General features: G+C 34.1%; 1 protein-coding gene across 5 annotated transcripts in view; it reads right to left on the reverse strand.

Annotated features, from left to right (window-relative positions):
* Positions 1 to 17728, reverse strand: part of LOC118188267 (transcription factor RFX4-like) — a 200264-nt gene that overhangs the window by 123941 nt on the left and 58595 nt on the right. The gene's annotated exons all lie outside the window — the stretch shown is intronic.

Raw genomic sequence — 17728 nt, forward strand, 5'->3', positions numbered from 1 at the left:
TTATTGCGAAGCAGGAGAGATGAAAAATGAGCAATGCCCTCACCGGGACTCGAACCTCGGATCTCTCAAATACGCGCCGAGTGTGCTGACCATTACACCGCGAAGGCATGCTAAGAAGGCGGAATAAATACCTTATAAATTCATTAGATACGAAATGTATTATAAGTTACATTTTGATTTTCCTACAGGCATTCGAATCCTCAGATCTCAGAAATTTTCAGAAAGGTTTTAAATTCTAGACATAATTTTACAGCTTTCTTCGTCATTTGAATGTTTTGAATCCTAATCTTAGAAATTGTTAAACATTTTAACTGAAAACTTTGTAATGCCTAGTTTCTCCCGCCTTCTTAGCATGCCTTCGTAGTGTAGTGGTCAGCACGCTCGGCACTTAGTTCGCTTAGCTTGTCTACTTAGTTCGAAAACATGACTCATATTGACCAAGAATAATTTTCAGTTTACTGTTTCTTTTAACATATAATTTTTTTTATCCTTCCTTACTTTTAATTTAGTAATACTCGTTATATATTTATTTAGGTACTGACAAAAAAGCTATTTTCTAAGATGAAACAGCTGGTGTTAATCTTGCTTTTATTTTACGCTTTTGAATTTTGCATCAAGACAGCAGATACAAAGAAATTATGTAAATGTACAATTTTTATCATTAAAATTCGAGAGACAAATTTAAATTTGTTAAAACAGTATTTGTTCATAATTTGTTTTTGACATTGTATGTTACCTATAGACTTATGACAATGATAATACTTAAAGCTGATAATAATAGGCAATATTAGTCAGCGTAACGTGAGTATATTTGCACGATTGTAATTTCGAAGGTTAACTGGTAATTTCTTATTCAACTATGGAAATAATGATAATTAAAGAAGAGAGACATGTGGCTACTTGAGAACAGCAAGGAGGAATTCGAGAATATTCTAGATAAATGACAGACAACGAAACAGGTGTCACCATTTGTCGACAGAAAGATACTAAAAGCAATTAAAAAATTCTTAAAAAGCTGACAAAAAAGAGAAATAAAATTTGGAATCATTAACCAGAACAGAGAGATTAGAGATGTTTTCCTCCATATAGATCTTTCCATTCTAATCAATGATCCCAATTCTAATCTCTCTTTATCATCAGAATTTATTTCTTAGTTTCGTTTTGTTCAGTTTGCGGTTAACAGATTGCTGTAGGGGCTTGTTTATCTGTTGTCTGGAACGTTCTGGATTTTCTTTTTCTTGTGTAGGTTCTCACAAGTCATTTTAACGTTATTTTCACTTCCGTAACTGAAGAATAAGGATATATTTAACATTCACTTACATTACATTACTCAATTAATTTACTTACATTACTCCATTCCTGTTGCTTATTATTAATTGCATTACCGTGTTTAGAGTGCCGGCGAAGGTGTTGCTCATTTTTCATCTCTCCTGTTTCGAAATAACCTAATGTCTCTACAGTGGAGCCCGAACTAAAAAGGTGCTGGATGATGAATGTCCACCACCAGGATTTGGCGACTGAGTTCCCTAAACTCCAGTCGCTCTTTAAAAGGGTGAGTATATAAGGTATTTCTCCCGCCTTTTTAGCATGCCTTCGTAGTGTAGTGGTCAGCACGCTCAGAGGGTATTCAAGAGGCTCGTGGTTCGAGTCCCGGTGAAGGCTTTACTCATTTTTCATCTTTCCTGCTTCAAAATAACTTAATGTTTCTACAAGTTTACTGATGCCCAGTATAGAAAAATTCGCTAAAAATGAAATGCGGTTGCAATGATATCTGAATCATCAGTGTCACTTCTGATGGCCCTGAGCGCTATACCATTTCAATGTGGCATCCAGAGAAATCTGCCAGAATTTTTACTTAATCAAAACACTGTGCATCGTAGAAAATCCTTGAAACTATCTGTCGAATCATCCTGATAATTCTGGATATAGGTAACCTATTGCTAATAAATCTAACAGTTCATTGTCATGATATATAAATGTTTCGTAGGTCACATATTCCTCCTATCTATTAGCTGAACTCTTCAACCATACGGTACAAAATGATACAAAAGAAACTGTGAAACGATGAAAACGGTACAAAATGATACAAAAGAAACTATCATAAAGAATTTGTATCACATATGCAGATATAATCTGGCAGTTTAAATTTGCACATTTCTATGGACATGCACAGATGTTCGATGTTGAAGCACGTTTTGACACGGCTTCTACACGATAGTTTAGTTCCTGAGTTCTTGCCACATAGGTGTACGGATCTAGTTTATTCAAACTATTAACTGTTGGACCCGTAAAGACTAATCAATTGACTTATCGTTTTGTTTTAAATTTCTAAGTAAAATAACCCCAGCTGAAAAGAAAGAATAAAATAATTTCTTTTTATTTAATCTTCAGCCGAACGGTTACACAACCTATGCACAGATCGGATGTACGGATCTAGCTTGTTCAAACTATTAACTGTTGGACTCGTAAAGACTAATCAAATGACTTATCGTTCTGTTTTAAATTTCTAAGTAAAATAACCCTAAATCAAAAGAAAGAATAAAATAATATTTTTTATTTAATCTTCAGCCGAACGGTTACACCAACCTATGCTCAGAAAATAAATCCGAAATATTTTTTTTAAATGGAATCTGTACTATGATTATAGAAAATGAAAGATCAGTCTTCAAACTGAAAGTTTATAGGACTAAATCTAACAAAATTTCACATTACATTGTTTGAAATTCGCAGTTATTAGGCAGTGGATCGTACCACAATTTTCATTAGTGCTACAGAGTTTCGGTAAAGGACGAGTCAGACGTACATGGTGGTCGAAGATTATGAAGAAAAAGATTTCAACATATTAAAGAAGTGCGATGCTAGTACCAGAGCTGTGGTAACCGGTGCAACGGCAATAAGCTGCAGAACTAAGAGGTGAAAGATTTTAGAAATATTGAGGGGCAAAAAGGCCTAGCGCCGTCTCTGTCCTAGTGCGATATTTGTTACGACCTTAGAAAGAAACGATTTCGTGAAGCAACGTACGAGAAAATATACTAAACAACGTACTAAAGCGATAATAAAATATATACAACGTACTAAAGCGATTTCACCAGCATCATTATCCATATTTTGACAGAAGCCGCTCAGACGTATAACGTCTGGGTTAGGAGAGCCGACTGCGAGACCGAAAGGCCTGGCTTCAGATCCCGGAGAAGGCATGGATGTAAAAGTGTCTTTCCTTCATAGAAGATAGCGGGTGGCCACCTATTAAGTGCCTCCATAGTAAAATGGCCACCACGTCCGGCCTTAGGAGTGGCCATTGCTGAAAAAATGGCAAGTGCCCACCGTTCAATAAAAAAAAAAATATATTTTGACAGAGGTTTTGTGGAAGAGCGATGTTTGTATCCAGTTGAACCCTCATAGCTCGATGCAATTTTATTGAAGTGAAGATTTTGATGATGAAATTGAAAGACCTTCTATTTTGAGTGACACCAACTGACAAAACCAGAATTTTACCAGAACCTTTACCAGAATTGAAATCATTGTCCAACCAGTGGTCCTTCTTGAGAGTTAAAAAATTTTAGCATGCTTAACCACTGATGAAATAAATTATGATCTCTCCTTAGAATTGTAGACACATTAGGTGATTTCGAAATAGGAGAAATGAAAAATGAGCAATGCCCTCGCCGGACCACGAACCTCTCGAATACGCGTCGAGCGTTGCTGACCACCACATCACGAAGGCATGCTAAGAAGGCAGGAGAAATATTTTATATACACCCTCTTTAAAGAGCGACTGGGGTTTAGGGGACCATATCGCCAAATCCTGGTCGTGGAGAATAATCATCCACCACCGTTTTTTAGTTCGGGCACCACAGTAGAGACTTTAGGTTATTTCGAAGCAGTAGATGAAAAATGAGCAATGCCTTTGCCGGGACTCGAACCACGGACCTCTCGAATATGCTTCGAGCGTGCTGACTACTACCCCACGAAGGCATGCTAAGAAGATGGGAGAAATACCTTATAGAATTACCAAGGAATTATTACGGAAGGTAGAGTTTCATTAGAAGAATGGGTTAACCGTCTTATATTACTGTGAAATGTTGCGAAATATGTGAAAACATTGCAAAAAAAAAAAAAAATTGACTTGCTTAGGTATGCGAAATTAATTTTAAAGGACACGTGCACATGAGAAAAACTGGACAAGTCTTCTAACCAAATAAGTAAGGAAAAGTATACCCCCACATTGAAGGCAGCGAATTTTCTCCTTGAAAGAGGTTTCTTCAGTTACCCAAGCCATTCAAAGACGGAACAAATGTAGTTAGTATTCGACAAAGAATAGCAAATCTTCCAACGTATTGGATAACAACTGTTGTGAAGCAGGGGGTCACACAGAAGGAATGTAAACAGAAATTGCCTGGAATAAAATTGGCCTGAGAGGGAAAAAAATAGAGAAGATTGCGTTTTTAATTACTTCGTGTCTGTAATTTCTGTGCTATTCCATGGGGCATTATCTGCTGTAAAAGTAACATAGCCGTAATAGCAAGTGACAGAAATTAAATTTTTTGCAATTTTGTTTGTTACTCTGATGATAAGTCTGCTGCGGTCAGTTTGAAATCGATTAAATTATTACATACACAATATAAGAAATTAAATTAGCAATTAATAAAGAAGCTTGTCCATTGCTTAAAAACTACTTACATTTAATCACATATGAATAATACTAAGCTGCTTACATTTAATCATATATGAATAACATGTATTTTTATGAAATTTAATTAGTTTATGAAACTAGCAAATCAACAGACATTAGTGTGATTTCAGATCATTTTTGCAATATTTATATCAATTTTTTATTTTGTTACCAAAGATGCTTAGTATGCTGAAATATTCTTTTATCAAGTATGATGTAATTCAATATATGTAAAACTGTGAAGCAATACATGACGTATATTTAATTTTGCGCGTGTGCGTGCATGAATTTTAGAAGTTAACGATATTCTGATATATACATCTAATGTGTAATAATAGGATAAGTTATTTTACTTTTTGAACAATTTTACTATCTTCATCATTTGGATTTGAATAATTTATAATTGTTCTCTTTCCTGAATACACATTAATAATTATTTATGTGCATACTTTTAAATCTTTGTTCTCTTTCATGAATGTACATTAATAATGATAATGATTCAGATGCTTTTAAAATAACATATTCCAAGGAATATATATATATACTGTAATTTTTAATAAACTTTAATAGTATGAAAGTTTTAGAATTATATTAATTGAATTTGCATTTGGGAAATCAGTTCTTTCTAATTAGAAATAAATAAGCACTTATAAGGTGTTTCTCCCCGCCTTCTTAGCATGCCTTCGTGGTGTGGTGGTCAGCACGTTCTACGGGCATTCGAGAGATCCATGGTTCGAGTCCCGGCAAAGGCGTTGCTCATTTTTCATGTCTCCTGCTTCCAACTAAACTAATGTCTCTACATATAAATGTTTATTTTCATATTGCAGACTAAAAAAATATTTATAATATATTGTATCAATTACACAGCTTATAAATATCAATTACAGAAAATGTTTTGCAACTCGAATAGCAGATAATTATCGAAGCAAAAGGCAATCAAAATTTTATTAGTAGCTTGGACTATAACTGATGAATTAATGTTTGTTTCTTTCTATAACAGACTAAAATTTGTAATAGTAAAAATATTAAACTTTTCTTTTTCTATTAAACTCACATAACATTTGCTTCTCTAATAAACAACATATAACTAAGGCTGACGGTTAATTTTTTTAATGCTCATTCTAAGCAATGAGCTATGGAATTCAGATTACAGTATTAGGAAATTTTTGTACTAATATGACTGCAGCTCCTATTTTTCTTCATAACATATTAGCTACATCAGAATAAATGCAACCACATAACTTTTTAAATGGTTTTCAGAAAATCCATATAAACTTGAAGCATTAATTATAAACTTAATATACATTCAGTAATAATACTTTCTAGTTCCAAATAAAAATAACAAAAAGCTCACGTGAATCCTCTACAGCTTATTCATCAATAACTTCATAATAATCATATGTGTAGTCATCTGTAAATGTTAAAATCTGAATCATGAAGTAATAAAATTAAGTAAGTTACATGTTTGTATTGAGTGATCGTTGTCGTACATGCAGCCTGGCAAGTTAAAAAAAAAAATCTGAAATTTTTCAGATTTTAAATTGCGTCCAAAAGGGCGTTTTTCTAACATTTTGTGTGCTGCCTTTATTTATTAAATATCATGTTCTTCGCACTTTAACCATAAAATTCAGTTCAAGGGCAGTATCGCAAAATAATTTTAAATTAAGCATATCTCTAGAATTTCTGATACACATTCTCACGCGCTGGAGATAAAAATGTCTTTTCTATACAACGTTGCCGTTGCTCGCTTTAAAGTCCTTGAGTTTGCTAATCAAAAATTTGTTAAAGTTTTACAAAATATGGAATCGATAACAAAACAAATTCCAAATTTCAAATTTGGGCTTCCAGATGCCCATATTCGCATTAGGATTACGTCATTCAAAATTTTATGGCTCTAGGTACCGTAGTTTTATCACGATGCGAGATACATACATACATATATGCAGATTCTTCCTTATTTAATTTCTTCAAATACAATACAGGGCAATAATATTTGGTGGCAACAGTTTGAAAAGTGAAACGGGCATTCAGAGTGATTCGTCGCAAAATCGGAAAACGAAAACAACTAATCGGGAAGGTTTTAGCAGTAATGTTTAAGCAAAATGTAGCGTCAAGCAGAAAGAAACGTAATGTTAAGCATATAGGAGAGAGAGTCACAATGACCGATCTGGTTTACCATGATCACCATGATGCTAAGACATGAGATAATGTCATTAAGGTTTTAGTCATACTGAGCCACATTGGTCATTATGACTCTATATTATAAGGTTAGGTTAAGTTAGGTTATTTAATTACGGCAAAGCCTCGAGGGCTATCTGCCTACGGGGAGGGATGCCTTCGTGGAGGGCTTTCTAGGGGAAACTGGCTCATATACACGTTACACATGGGGAAAACCACGAAAACGCCCATGCAGCCAGCCCGTTCGCGGGATTCGAACCTCGGACCGAACTACCAGTGTTCAGCGACTGTACCGCTCGGCCGCTGGTAGGCCCTATATTATAAAGAAAATACATGACATATATTGTATATGAGTCAAAATTAGGACGAAAATCATTCTATTTAGGGTATATGAATTAAAGTTCAGAGAAAAAGCATGATATTAATAAAATGTAAATAAAACTCAACTTATTAAACTTCATATTTAGTGTATATAAATTAACAGGAAAAAAACATAATACAAAGTATAAGTTAAGTAAAAATTAGCACAGTAAACGTTCATTTCTGTAATCGATTTAGCCCCCCTTTCCAAATTTCTCAAAGTTTTCCCCAAAAATGTGCCATTAATAAAATTTCTGTAGGCACATAACTTTACAGGAGATCATTTTTTACATAATTTAAAATTTCAATGAATGTATTTTAGCCATTATGTTTAATTTCAGGCCAAAACAATTATTTGAATAAGTAATTTTCCAATTTTCTTTTTGAGCATTTTAACATCACTTTTAGAAAATATAGCATGGAGATCAGACAGAATAATAACAAATGGGTGAAGAATAAATTACACGTTCAAATAAATCTTGCACATTAGTAAAAGAAAGCGAGAAGAACGCAAAATAAATGGTTGCTACCTCCAAACAATTTCACTTGTGGAATTACCAGCTTTGCACTGTTATCACCAATTTTGGAAATATTTACATTTACTATGTTCTTTGAGTAGTGCCTCCAATATCCGTTCTAATGATATGTTTAACATTTCTAAAAACATTAATAAATGCGCATAAACAATCAATATAATGCGTATTTATCACATTAACATAATGCGATGAATGAAATTGCAACTGCATTTTGAAAGTTCCCTAAATTCAGGTTGGAACTGCGAAATGCTAATTCTGAGAAGTGATGCTAAATGCTCATCTGGTTAATCTAATAGAATTCTTCAGATAGAAAACAAATATAAGCAAACATATCACTACTTTTCTGGGCGTGAGAGGTTAAATTTGGGAAATTCGTTTTCGATAGCGAATTATAAAAACTGGAACAACTGCTTAAAATTTTGGAACATTAAAGCAACAACTGCTTGAGATGATTGTTAGATTGCAACTCAATTAATTTAAGTTGTAAATCTGTCCTCGCTGCTTCACAATTTACGTTGAAAATCAAAGTGAAAATATCCGAGTCGTTCGAATGGCACATAAATCTCGAAATCTGAGTTGAAAATCAAAAAGCAGTTTTCTTAGGCCTTCTTCATATCTCTTAAGCTTCTCTTTATTTACTGCAGATACTGAATTTAACATCGGGAAATGAGACAAGTCATTCTTAGCTGCCCAGCAAGCATATCAAATTTTAATTTAAAACCTTTGAGATGGACCCAGATATCGGCAATAAAATTTTTTTTTTTTTTTTTTTTTTAATTATTATTATTATTATTATTTGCGGCGCCTCGGAATTGGGCCGTGGACGGTAGTTTGCTCATCCCTGACCTAAACAACATTTTTTTAAATTATTCAAATTTGATTCATACTTGGAAAATGAAAACAATATTCATTAACTTACTAATTTTAAAAGTAACGCAATAAAATCTATGTTTCTTTTTCAAAAATTCTCGAGTGCTGCATAAACATGAAGATAAATTTTCAGTTACTCAAAACTCTGCATTGAATTACATAGTTCTATAGAGGATTTTCCTTTCGAAAGTCAACGAAAGCTAAGTAAATTAATGCAGTTTTTAGGGTGCTAATTTAAAATTTAGATTTGATTTACATGTAAAAATACTTACTACAGTATGTAAATGTATTTCAATTCTATTAATGAAGCAAATTTAAAAATAAAAAATTATTTGTACCACAGTTTTTATTTACATGAAAAATGACCAGTACCTAATGTTGCACTGCCAATAATACCACTCATGATTTTGCCTTTTTAAGAGTATTCTAGTAATCCTAGACGTTATTCTAGATTTTCTAGAAAGATGAGATTTTTAGAAATCACAGAAATGTAGATGAACAATTAGTTATATATTATCCATACATCTTAACATAAAGAAGTCTTTAAAGCTTAGTATGCACTGATAAATGTATCTTTATTCTGTTACACTAGAACTGCAACTCAAAGCTCCAGTTTAGTTCCATTTTTTCGAGTAACGCCTATCCTCTCGCTCTCACTAAAATTATATCCATTTCATTTGGAAAAATTATTCAAGTAATGTTTCACCCATTCAAGCTTACTGGCTCGAATCCTAAAAGCTCAGCTAATCCTTCGTAAAGGATGACTCTGAAATTTTCGTTCATCAATCTTATTTTTATGTGAGGGTATTTTCATGGCTTTTAATAAATCTGGTATCGTTTTACAACATCCTGGAGGAAATCTTCGACCTTCCAGTTTTCCATGACCCAAATCAAATCCAAATAAATTGTTGTCTTTTTGGACGTTATACCATGTGTGAGAGTAAATAAAATTCACAAGAAATAATTACCACTAACTATTTACATCATTCGGAGTAGGAAGCTGAGTAGTAAATTGCGAAATTTTGTTGTTTGGGAAAAAAGGTGCATGGAGCTGCCGCTGAACAGTGTGACAGGTAAGAAGAATGTAAGGGCATTTTATATCATTTGTAGCATCTTCCACCCAAGCATTAAAGTTTTCGGGGTACCACTGAAATTTCACAAAATATCCCACTTTTCCGCTACTGTAATAAGTCAAGCTGAAATTACTGGTTTAAGCTTCATACGATGACTCTTTTCCTGGGAATTTGTGCCTCCAAGGCTTATGCAAAGTACACTGCCCAAAACAATTAGCAGATAATGTGAATTCGGTATGAACTAACTATATAACTGACAATTTTAACAAAAATGAAATAGAAGAGGTTGAAAAGGAAAATTATAACGTTGGCAAAGTTGGAAATATTCAACTTTGTCTGCGACGTCGAGAACTACGCGTTCTAGGTAAGGAGTGAAAAGCAACCTGAAGCATTCCTTCTGTAGGAGTAGATAAAACAAAATTGAGACGCATTGAATGTTTTGTAACAATGAATGCGATGTATCAGTTAGATGTCTTAGCGTTTCCCAACCATTTTTTGGCCTGTCGTACCACTTGGTAGTACATCATGCTAAATTGTACCACTTCATAAAAATGATTGCATTTCGTGAAACTTGTTATTGCGAGTGTGTTATTTTATTTGCATTATAGATTTTATAGGGTGAACATCTATTCACATCACATAATAAGACAAACTACATTGAAACACGCCTAAACGTCATGCCGGATTATAAACTCACTGTGTGGTAACATATATATGTGTGTGTGTGTGTGTGTGTGATTATGGCAAAGCCTCGAGGGCTATCTGCCTAAGAGGAGGGATGCCTTCGTGGAGGACTTTCTAAGGGAAACTGGCTCGTATACACGTTACACATGGGGAAAACCACGAAAACGCCCATGCAGCCAGCCCGTTCGCGGGATTCGAACCTCGGACCGAACTACCATTGTTCAGCGATTTTACCGCTCGGCCGCTGGTGGGCGTGTGCGTGTGTGTGTGTGTGTGTGTGTGTATGTGTGTTTTCATTTATCGCCATCATTCGTGTTACTGTGCGTGTGTCGTTGTCAGAATATCATTGCTATTATTGCATAAGTGTTTATGTATATATCTTTTCTAGTAGTCTATGTATAGTCATACAGATATACGATTACTTGTAGTCATTATTTGTCATCTTCTGCATTAATGCGCCAGTTGCATTATCAGTGTATCATTTCTTTTAATGTATAAGTGTTTATTGTTTGCCTATCTCATTAACCACTTAGGCCAATATACATATGTATCCAATGTACCTATGTATGAAATTTTTATTAATTGTATGCTGCAGGATACCCTGCTAAAAATGCCCCATAGAAACCAGTAAAACGTTTTATGGGTACCCATAAAATTTTTTGGGTTTATATTGATTGGTTTCTATTGATCTCTAGATTTTTCTTACTGGTATCAATTGACACCCATACAACCAACATTAATGTCAGAACTTTCTACTGGTTTGTATTGGTTTATATTAACTTTTACTGGTTTTCTTACTGGTATCAATATAATAATAAATCTTCTGTTAAATTATATGGGTTTATGCTAATTTTCTATCTGACGTTAATAGACATCTTGTAAACAATAAAATTAATAGAATGAAAATATGATCTCTTTAAGACCATCAGAGTAATCTGGAAACGCAGGTGGTCGTTTTAGAGAGAGTTTTTACTAAATATGCTTATTTATTTGATTTAAATTTTTTTTCGGAAACAATAGCAGTAATCATATACACCACACACAACGAAGTCTCTCTAAGGCGACCAGCCGCAAATAAAAATGCAGCTTTGCAAGTGGTCGCCTTAGAGAGGTATTGCTCAATATCTATATATATACTCACGTTCTCAGAAATACGTTTATCTTTTAGAGGTGGTCGTCTTAGGGAGGTTGCATCTACGAAATCAATCTCTCTAAGGCGACCAACTCTCTAACACTTGCAGAATTTTGTTTGTGAATGGTCGCCTTACAGAGGGAATGTTCAATACTAAAATATATTTGTGTTTTCAGAAATACTGGTTTCTTTCAGAGGCGGTCGTATTAGGGAGGTGGCTTTTGCTACGAATTAGTTCCCTGAATACACACACATACGCCTCTACATTTCTGATATTACAAATAAACACCGGTATCAACTAACATCTCTTTAACGCGACCAAGTTCATTCACAATCGCAAAACTATTTTCTCCGTGTTAACGCTGACGTGAGGAAAAACATTCCCCTCCCTTCCCCGCTCTCAGAAGAAGTTTCCCAAACAAGCAATATGGCGCCGTTCTAGTTAATGTTGTGAACGCTGTTTGTGTTATGGTCTTCGTGGATAGTAGGCTTTAATAATGCAATAAATAATTTTCTATATTACAAATTTTACTATGTTTTACTGTTTAGTTATTAATAATAAAATAACAGCACTGAGTGTGAATATGAAAGCAAATACAACTAAGGCCATGCACGTGGTAATCGTGTCTAATGTTTGAGAGAACTTTGCTGACTAGTTCTGAAATGAAGTTTCTGTGCGTGAAATTGATTTTCCATCTTTACTTTTATCCTAAAAAGCAAAGTGCTTAAAGACTGAAAAGTGATAATTTCAGACTTGATAATTTGGCTCGGTGTGTTTACATCAGATGCACAAATATAGTTTTTGCATTCTACTGAAACTGTATTTTTGAAAATTTTTTTTTATTACAGTTTAGAAATACTTTTTAAAGCTTGTTCATGTAGATTGCTTTATCATTTGAATATTATGTACTAATAAATTTGAGCATACCTTACTTAAAAATGATCTTGCATGATTCAATTTTCAATTTTTCGATTAATGCGATGTGGCCGAGTAAAAAGAATGTTTTTTACGTCTTAAAAAATGTACTAATTATATATTTCGCTAGTAAAAAAAGGTAAGTTTTGCTAATGAAGTAAACATTGAAATATTTAATGTGTTTATTACTTATTGAATGGGGTAGACAAGACATACAAGTTTAAGGAATCTTTTTACCATTACTAAAATTATATGAAAATTTAGATGATCATAACAGCTTACATTGTTTTTTCTTTTTGGTCTATTTTTCTTTACAAGTATGAGACTAGAACCACTTTTTTACATTAAATATTTTGTGCTATTTTGTTAAAACCCATATAATCATTTTTATGCATACTTTAATTTTCATTATCATTAGTTTGATGAAGAAAATTTCAAATGTTTTTTTTTTCATAAATTACTCTTGAAATAGAAATAGATTTGTGAACAATTAATAGAGTGCCGCCCAGTCGGTATAGTGGTCGGGGAAGCTGACTGCAATACCGAAGGCCCTGGGTTCGAACCCCGGAGAAGGCATGGTTGTAACTGTCCGTCCCTTCATAGGAAAGGCGATGGTGGCCCACCTATTAGGTGCCTCCATAATAAAGAGACTATCCGGCCTTGCATAGATTAATGGGCTGGGTTACATTTGTAATTGTTCACAATCTGCCATTGAAAAAAAATAATAATAATTAAGAGTTTATGTAATATTAAATGTGCTAGTCTTGGGAGTATAAAAAGTGAATTATTTATTTGAAAAAAATTACATTAAGTGAAACCTCATATAGTGGTTATTTTCTTAAATGACCACCTCTGACAGTGACACATTTGTCAGAAACATAATTAAAAAACACTACTTAAAATCACTCATAGTTTTGTCAGGCTACAAGAAACTGGCATTAACTGGAATTGTGGAGTTGATTGTTTTAGGAAAGTTTCACTGTATAATCAATTGATTTAGGTGCAGTAATTTTTACGTGGGTATGAATTTTGCAGAAGTAATTGAAAGTTTTTACAAGACAATTAAAAACAAAGCTTTTCGAATCATGAGTCTTGTAAAGGCACTGTTTTAGTATTGCTTTCAAATATAGTTACAGTAATATTTAAACATTATTTTTTTTTCATTAGTTATGCTTCGGAAATAGTAGTTACAATTTCCTGCACTAAATTTATTTGTTTGTATAGATATTAACGTAAAAAAAACTGTTTGTAAACAAATGTAACTACATGTGCTATATCCGCTTAATTGCAATGAGAGTTATCTTAACTGCGTTTGTGTAAGGCTGTACAGAAGATTTATTTATATTGCTAAATACTGCACTATATAAATTTCAATTTTTATTGTAAATACAGAAAATGCTCAGCATGAGGTATTTTTATATTATATAATCTACTGTCAAAAACAATAGCTACCTTTTCAGTACTTTAAATTTTACTATTTAGAATTTTTATGGTTCAAAATAATATTTCTATACGCTTTTTAAGGTATTTTCCTACAGTAGAAATCTAAATAACTTATACCTAAAATACTGACTCAAATTTATTCCAATAATTCATCGCTTTAATTAAATTTATGTTCCTTGGAGATAATATATGAAAAATCTTTTGTAATAATAAATTATTAATATATACAGGTAAATGGTGTTTTTATGTACTTTTCTATAGGAATTTAGTTTCATTACATTAGTTATTTAATAAATAGATACTTATAATTACGCGTATATGAGTATATGCATACTTATTCACAGAGATGGAATTTTTACAGTACGAAAATTAATTAATCTTTTTTACATCAAGAATTACACTGGTGTGCAAAAATTAAGGACGAAGTCGAAAAATTAGCATATCAGCTGAACGAAGAGGCAGAGCGGACAGAAAGACCAATCAGGAGATTAAGTAAGGTGATGTACGGTAGCACATGCGCAGATATGCAGGTAGACGTAATGGGGGAGTGTCTGAGTAGTATAAAGCATGTTGTCGGTGTAAGATCAGTATTTCTGGCAAAGAGATTGCACGCCGTATAGCAGTTAAAATCACACCGAGTTGCTGCCTCAGCGAGAAATGGCGAATAATCAATCTGTTAGACGACATCTGGATGCTTTTACCCGAGGTCTAATCATTGGGAAGTTGGAGGGAGGCCGCAGTGTGACAAGTGTGGCTGCAGAGTTCGGAATTGCTCACAACATCTTTTCACGACTTTGGAGACAATTTCAAACTACAGGAACAGCTATTCGGGGGTTTAGTAGTGGTCGTCCACGAGAAATTACACCCGCAGATGACCGGTATATTGCTTTACAGGCCAGAAGAAACAGGCGGCAGACAGCGGCAGAAATCGCTAGACACATGACACATGCGACTGGACGACCGATATCGCGTTTTACCGTGACCAGAAGACTGCACGGTGGTGGTCTGTTTGCACGACGCCCTGTACGGTGTGTACCTCTAACACCTGCCCATCGGAGAAGGCGTTCTCTGTGGTGCCGGGAACACCGGAATTGGAGAGACAATGAATGGGGACGAGTACTCTTTACAGATGAGAGCAGATTCAGTCTGAGTAGCGATTCTCATCGCATACTCATCTGGAGAGAGCGGGGAAGCCGCAATCATCCCTCGAACATCATTGAAAGGGACAGGTATGGAGGTGGCGGTGTTCTCGTTTGGGGAGGCATCATGCTTGGTAGTCGTACAGACCTTCACATCTTCAACGCAGGTTCAGTCAACGGGACCCGTTATTGTAACGAGATTCTTCTTCCATATGTGCGTCTTTTTAGAGGCGCTATGGGTCCGCAGTTCCTTTTCATGGACGACAATGCACCATGTCATCGCACAGTAGCTGCCGAACAGCTCTTAGAGAGTGAGGATATTGAACGTATGGATTGGCCGGCACGATCTCCGGATCTCAATCCTATCGAGCATGTATGGGATTTTCTAGGCAGACGCTTGGCAGCTCGTAGCTTAGCACCAGTAACGATTCCGGAGCTTCGATTGGCGCTGCAAGACGAATGGGCAGCAATGCCTCAACAACTCATTGACACAGTCATTCTCAGCATGGGCAGACGCTGTGAAACCTGCCTAGCAGTCAGTGGAGATCATATCCCCTATTAAAGACCGGATGTTTCTTGCTGGACACCCATCACAGGGATGTTTCGGCCTTCAGTCGCATTGCGCTCCATGCTACTTTTTCAATAAAGCTTCTTTTTATCCCTCTGATTTCTCTTTTAGTAAGTGTTGCTTACATTACTCATGTCCTTACGTATTGGGGATCTTACGGTACTAAATGTGTTGATTTGGAAAGCTTTTGTACAAAGTTATATTGAAAAAAAACGTCTCGTCCTTAATTTTTGCACACCAGTGTATATATAGTATAAATACCTATTATGTTATAGATTTTATTTATATAAAATCTGTAGAACATTATATAGCACTAAAAGTGAGATACGGAATAAAATATTATACGCTATGAGATATTTTCTTAATTACCGAACTATGGGTTGAGAATCGGAATTTGTTGAGACTTGTAAAATTTTTAAAAGTTCGTTTTGTTACAATATAATTTATTGTATTTTGGTATTATTAAGTTTATTATATTTTATATTCATGTTTCATTTATCTTCTGAGAGATACAGGTAACATTCAAAAGTATTGTAAAGAGGTGGTCGACTGCGTGTCATAATACGCTGCAGGATATTGTAAGCGAGTTTTAAGGAGATAGCAAGTATGCTAAATTTGAACTCTATGTTAAGTTTTTAATTTGCAAGTCCCTTATTCTTTTTCCTTGCTTGTTAATAGTATTTCTCTTGCTGAAAATTAGGGTTCATCTAGTTTTGTTTAAATTTGGTTTAGTGCATTGTAGGTAACTTAAAATTTAAGCAGACGCTAGAAAATACCATCCCTTGGCAATACATTTCTCATTAGGTATCAAATTGCTAAACAAGCGGATGTGATTAAATGCTATTGTTTAATTTCCCAATTAAAGAACTGAAATACAAATATATGCAGTGAGATACAGTACAATATATATATAATCAAATCAAGGCATCCGTCCCCTTAGGCAGATAGCCCTCGAGGCTTTGCCATAATTACACACAAATGCGTTATGTTACGGGTGGAAATCTTAATTCAGACTGAATTAATTTTGGTTCTCGATGCATTTTTATTTGATAATTAATACTGATGTAAAATTACTATCGTCTGCTTGAGTTTTAGTTCTGTTTACAACACCAAATTATGTAAGAGTTATACGACATGGATTAATCTCAAAATGATACAGTGCAGAGAGATTACTATTTTTAGAATAGAGAAGGAAAATTAATTTTACGCTGCTAATTTAATCTTTTACATATTCTTTATTTTTCTTACATATATATATATGTACATATATCATTCGATGGTTGTGAATCATGACTTTATCTTTTTATTAATTTTATTTTCAAAATTATATAAAGGGAGTTTAAAATTTTGTAAAGAGAATTTATACAAACATTTTGTAATATGTTTATAGATATTGACATGCATTGAGAAGGACAGGGGCTTGTAGGCTTCTAGATATTTAAAAAATTTTATTAAGTTTATTCGCATTGAATTTTATTTAAAATTACATGCTTTCTCCGCCATTTAGTTCTGTACATTTCATCAGTGCTAATTATGTACTTCTACTGGTTTATGTTTTTATTTACTAGTTTTTATGGAAATTTTATCTACAGTTCTATTTTTGTGTATTGTTTTTTATAGGGATTCTGTATATGGATACCCGTTCTATGCGCGATTCTATGTACGGATACTCCGCTACGGTATAATTCTATTGGTTTTGTTTATGGATTATTGTCTACTGTTTTGAGCAGCGATTTTTCCAAGAGGTACCTTTATTGGTCTGTGGATTTTTGTGTACTGATTTTTACAGGGATTTGGCCTTACGGATACCTATATAGGTGTATGTGTTTTTGTCTGCTGGTTTTTACGAGGCACAGACCTACGGAATATCATTTTTAATGGAGTTTTGGCCTATGGATATGCATAAAGTTCTGATTTCTGGCTATGGGTTTTACTGGGATTTCGTTTATAGTGTCTACAGTTCTACAGGTTTCTACAGATATTTAGCATATTCGTATTGTACGGGTTTCTGTCTGTGGATTTTTACGGAGAATTGGCCTACCGTAAAAAAAAATTTTATGGGTTTCTACGGGACATTTTTAGCAGGGTATATGCATACGCCCTTATTTGGCCACGTCAAAACCTCATATTCTCCATTAATAAATTCCCGACGCAGTT

The sequence above is a fragment of the Stegodyphus dumicola genome, chromosome X2 (genome assembly GCF_044657685.1).
Source record: "Stegodyphus dumicola isolate Sdum_Otavi_A_Nest chromosome X2, ASM4465768v1".
Taxonomy (NCBI): domain Eukaryota; kingdom Metazoa; phylum Arthropoda; class Arachnida; order Araneae; family Eresidae; genus Stegodyphus; species Stegodyphus dumicola.